This window comes from Hippopotamus amphibius, chromosome 2, assembly GCF_030028045.1.
Source record: "Hippopotamus amphibius kiboko isolate mHipAmp2 chromosome 2, mHipAmp2.hap2, whole genome shotgun sequence".
In the NCBI taxonomy this organism is placed as follows: Eukaryota; Metazoa; Chordata; class Mammalia; order Artiodactyla; family Hippopotamidae; genus Hippopotamus; species Hippopotamus amphibius.
The window spans coordinates 208049492-208055491 of record NC_080187.1 but is presented as its reverse complement, the minus strand read 5'-3'; positions in this window follow the sequence as shown (position 1 = coordinate 208055491).

The following is a 6000-nucleotide window of genomic DNA, read 5'->3' as shown; positions in this document are numbered from 1 at the left end:
CATGGTAAACAAGCTGCTACTCTCCTGCCCTCCTCCAGTCAACTAATGCACTTGGTCACCCTGATGTAGGTGCAAGACTCAGAATCCTTCACACTATACCAACTGATTGGCATTTCTATGGCAGGATGAAATATATTTGCCACTCATAATTTAGTCCAATTTCTCTACCATGTTGGTGAGAAAACTAAGACCCAGAAAGGAAATGCAACTTGGCTACACTGCAAATTAGTGATGTGTATTAGTTATTCCTTGCTGTGTAACAAATTATCCCCAAACTCAACAGCTTGAAACAGCAGGCATTTATTGACTCATAGTTTCTGTGTGACATGAATTTGGGATCAGCTCATATGGTTGGCTCTGGCTCAGGGTCTCCCATGTGATTACAGTCAGGATGCTGGCAGGAGATGGAGTCATCTAAGTCTTGCCTGGGGCTGGAAGACCTGCTTCCAAGGAAGCTACTCTCTTAGCTGTTGGCCGAAGGCCGAAGTTCCTCATCACATGAACCTTTCCATAGGCTGATTGAGCCTCCTCTTGACATGGCTTCCCCCAGAAGAAGAGATCCAAGGAAAACAATGAGGAATTTACAGTATTTCTTGTGGCCTGGTCTCTGAAGTCACGTATCATAACATCCATTTTATTCTATTTGTAAGAAACAAGTCACCAAGTCCAGTTCACATTCAAGGGGAGGAGCATTTGGTTCCATCCCCGAAGGGAGCAATGCCAAGGAATCCATGGACATCACATGATGGAACAGGGTCTAGAACTCAGATTGGCCCAATTTTTTTCAGTTTGAAAATAAATCATGCAAACACACATTACATATACATATACAGTGTAAATCATAACTATAAAATGAACACCTGAGCAGCACCACCCAGACTCCTAGACTTAGAACTTCGTCACCCTGAAAAAAGGGTGCCCCTTTTTTATTACAACTGCTTTCCCCCCAAGATATAACCTCTAGGCTGACTTCTATGCTTTTTATTTTCTTGCCTTTCTTTATCATTTCACCACCAATTGTGAACCACTAAACAAAATAGTTCAATTTTTTCTGTTTTTTGAACTTCATGCAAATGGAATTGTACCGTAATGATTCTTTGGTGTCTTGCTTCTTTCACTCATCATTATGTCTGTGAGTTTCATACATGCTTTTGCATGTAGCTATATTTTGTTCACTTTGGGGGGTTGTCCAATGGCCCTCTTTATCTTTAAAATTTCTTTTTGCCTTAAAGACTATGCTGTTTGATATTAATATAGATATACCCGCTTTCCTTCCGCAAGCATTTGAAAATGATTTTTTTCATCCATTTGGATGTATCCTTGCATTTTAGATGTTTTTCTAGTATTCTTTAAAGTAACCTAATAATCTTCAGTTTTTTAACTAGAACATTTACTCCACCTACATTTAATGTAATTTCTGATATATTTGGATTTATTTCTACTACATTATTTTGTGCTTTCTATTTACTCCACTTTTTCTATATTTCCTTTAGTCTCCTTTCTTACCTTTTTTGGATTAATGGAATATTTTTGGCCATTCAGAATTGCTCCTTTAATTAGCTTGAAAGGTATATTTTGTTTCTATTCTTTTAATAGTTAACCTAGAAATTACAACATGTGTTCAAAATTTATCAATAGCTACCATTAATCAATACCGTTATCCTCCTCCTAGACTATACAAGCATCTTAGAACACTTTAAATCCATTTTACCCGATTTATGTGTTTTTATATTTTAGTCTATTTTTTTATATAAATTTATTTATTTGTTTATTGGCTGCATTGGGTCTTCGTTGCTGCACACAGGCTTTTCTCTAGTTGCAGCAAGCGGGGGCTACTCTTCATTGCAGTGCATGGGCTCCTCACTGCAGTTGCTTGTCTTGTTGTGGAGCATGGGCTCTAGGCATGTGGGCTTCAGTAGTTGCAGCACACAGGCTCAATAGCTGTGGTGCATGGGCTTTAGTTGTTCCATGGCATGTGGCATTCTTCCCAGAGCAGCGTTTGAACCCATGTCCCCTGCATTTGCAGGCAGATTCTTAACCACTGTGCCGCCTAGGAAGTCCCCTAAAGTCTATATTTTAAAATCTCACACAACACTATTATTATAGCTTAAAGCAGCTGACGTTCATTTAGCCTTATCTACACAGTTACCAATTTCTGTGCTCTTGATTTCTTTATACACTTCAGGTCCTTCTTCTGGGATCATTTTCTTTCTCCTTTCAGTACAATCTTTGGCCTTGCCTTTAGTGAGGCACTGCTAACAAGTTTCTTTCTTCTTTTTTATCTGAAAAGCCCTTATTCCCTGAAAAAAATTTTCACTGACTACAGAATTCTACATCAGTGGTTATTTTAAATCAACATATGCTAAGCTATTCTATCATCTCTGGCTCCCATAGTTGCTGCTGAAAGTCAGCTGCTAATCTAGATATTTCTTTTGAAAAGATTGTAATCTAGTTTTCCCCTTCTCTGGCAGCTTTAGAAATCTTTTCTTTGTTCTTGGTGTTCTCCAGTTTTACTATGATTAATCTACATGTGAATTTCATTTATTTGATTTTCACAGGATTCATTAAGCTTCTAAAGCTGTGGATCAATATCTTTATTTAGGTCTGGAAATTCTTAGCTATTATTTCCTGAATTATAGCCTCTTCCCCATTCTCTTACTCTTTTCCATCTGGAACTCTGATTTCATGTGTATTAGATCTTAGATTTTATTTCCCATATTTCTTAATTCTTCTTTTTTATTCCCCATCTCCTTTTCTCTCTGTTGCATTCATCTAGTTCACTGGTTCTCTCTTCAGCTATATCTAATCTGCTATTATACACATCCATTGAGTGTTTACTGCAATTGTTGTTTTTTATTTCTAAATGTAATATTTCCTTCTTTTTAGAATCTGTTTCTCTTTTTTAACATTTTTCTGTTCCCTGCAGACATTATCTTTTCTTTTGACTCCTTTCAAATAGTAAGCATCATTTTATATTTTGTATCTGGTAATTCCAATATCTGAAATCATGTAGATCTGTTTCTGCTGTTTTGTCACAAATTCATTTCTGGAGCCTCACTTCCTTGTATATTTGGCTATTTTATTTTTGTCTGAGTTGTTCATTTTCCTTGGAAAATTATTTTTGGTAATTTTTTGAGATCTGGGATGAAAAGATCTGTGTTTATTTCTGCCAGGTACCATAAAGACATTACCAATCCAAGACACTTTGAATTAAGTTCATGGCTATAGTTATTCTGACCTTTCAGGTGATAGACTTGGGCTGCAAATCCACTTTTCAGGAATGGCTCTTTTCCCTCCTGCCCTGCTCAGAACCAAGGCAACTCCTCTTACAGTCCCTGGGTGTGCAAGGGATGAGGCAGTCTTCCTTCTGATTCACACTTACCCTGAGGGTTTCCCTTTGGAGTCTCACTTTTTTGAGAGAGGACATCCTATTAGATTCCACATCTTTGCTGAGCCCTGAGTTTTATCTTCTCTCCCCAAATACCCTCAGCCACGTCAAGACTGAAACTCAAGTTTGCTGGTTGGGCAAATGCCCACAGAGTACAAGTATTATAGCTTTGGTGTTTGTGGAGTTCCCACTCTCACTTAGCTTTTGGCCTTGTAGCTTCTTATTATCTTGTTGGCTCTTTAATGCTTTTAGGAAAATATTTTTCATTTTATTCAGCATTTCTAGCTGTTTCTACCATGAGGATTGATCTAAATAACCCAACCTGCCATTAGCAGCTGTTTTCTAAGTTAAAGAAACCAAAACAAGAAATGGGATGGTCCAGTCCAGTGGGTGGTGGGGTGATAGGGTGGTGGCTGTTGTGCAAAAAGTCCCCCTGGGCTGGCCCTAGGGGCCCTGTCTGCAGGTGCCAGGCCTGACTGCTCTGCTCAAGTTTCCTCAAGCACTCACCCTACCTCTTGCCACCACACTCCAGCCGTTTCTAATCTAAAACCCCTGCTCCTAGGGTTCCCAGAGGCTGCCTTCAGCAAGGGCAGCACCCAGGCAGCTGGTCACAGGAGAGCGGGGAGCTGGAGGGAGCCTAGTTTTCAAGGCCAGAGCCAGGCCTGGGGGTTGCGGCCCTGCTGGCCTTGACTCCAGCCTGAGTGGCCAGGAGAACAGGACTCTGCCAAGGTCTGAGAAAGCACCTGAAAGCCCCCCTGGAGCCCCAGTTCAGGAGATTAGCCCTGGCCGGAAGTGGAGAGCCAGTGCCGAAGCCCGAGGGTGGGCCTGAGGTGCCACTGTCACTGAAGCAAGAAGCACAGACTGGGTACCAGCACAGTGTCAGCCGCTGGCTCTTACCACATCGATCATCCAGTCCTTAAGACATATTAAAATGGATTTAAAAAGACATTTTGCATTTTCTCTCCTTAACACCCACATTATTGCCACACATCGGCTTTTGTTTTAATTAAAATCGGTTTTGAAATCCTCCATGAAACTTCAGTGGGATTGTTAAAGGCAGCAATTTCCTTATCGGCAGTGCGTCCCCACAACATACTGTAATAGTTATTTTGCAACAAAGCACAAGTCTTATTAATTTAGCTCAATCAAATCAGCACCATGTTAATTTATGGGGCTGTAAAAATCTGGCAGTGCCGCTCTAGATCAAGGAACTTAGGGCAGGCAACACACCAAGTGGGATGTTTATTTTGTACAATGGTCCCTAACTGCATTTCTGTGATTTAAAAGCTTTCCGAGGCGTGCGATGATAATATTACATGCATACAGAATTGTGTGTTTGCTCTGCCTCATTACTCCCCACAGAGACCCAAAATCATTTGGTATTCAACTCCTACCTAAAATATTTCCTTTTACATACAAATATTTTTTCTGCTTTAAATGGCTTCTCTATGTTAAATTATTTTTCTGGGGCTGTGAAGCAAGATCGTTTCCTACGTGGGATTCTATTTTGGTCCAGTATTGGTCTTTAGTGGTGCTTATGAAGTGGGGCTGGCTTTTCCTCCTTCTTTCCCTCTGGCCAATCCCTCCAAATTCGAAGCAGGTGAAGGTTTCCCCGGGTTTGATTTTGCATTTTCTGCCCTTTTCCCCCATTTTATTTCCTGATTCCTGCTCCCTGGTTTACTTTCACTGAAGTCTACTTCGGCGATTAGGAATGCTTCTCTTTTGCTCACATCTTAATAACAAAGATTCACAGTAATCATTATGATTTGCCAGGAGATGCAGCATAGCAGCCAATGGAGGATTTGAAAAGCAGTGTGGAACTCCGTGATGGGTGATGCCTTAGAGGGCCAGGACAGGGAGAGTGGGAGGGAGTCGCGGGAGGGAGGGGAGATGGGGATATATGTATAAATACAGCTGATTCACTTTGGTGTACCTCAAAAGCTGGTACAAGAATGTAAAGCAATTATATTCCAATAAGGAGCTTTAAAAAAAAAAAGGAACAAACAAAGGGGAAAAAAAAGGAAAAAAAGAAAAGCAGAGTGGGATGGGGAACCGCAGCAGCTGTGGGGTAGAAATGGGGCGATGGAGGCTCAGAGAGGGCAAGTGACCTGAGCAAAGTCACACAGCAAGTTAGGAAGAGCACTGGAGTCTGGGACTCAACCCAAACCCTCTGAGTCCCAATTTTCTCCTTAGAATAAAGACCCTAAGAATTGGAAGGAGGTCACTCATGAGAAGGGCCTAGTACAGGGCCTGGCACCGAGCAGGCTCTCAGCAGTGTTAGATACGGATATTATTGTATTGTCCTTCCTCCGCAAGGGGAGGTCCTGTCTTTCAAGCACTTGGCTCTGAATTGCTGGACGATGCTCGGATGTAAGCTAAGGGCAAGAGACATCTCACATGCTTATGCCTACAGAGCTTCTCCAGTGTACAAAGATGCTTCCACCTGCTCCAGGAGGGCACGCACCTGCTCTGGGGATACAGACTAGGCGCTGAAACACAATGCTAACTGTTGGACTCAAGACAACCTGTCAAAAGACAGGCGTGAAACCCCATTTAACAGAGAAAACTGAGACTGGCAGAGAGTTTGGGTGACTGCCCTCAGGTCACACAGC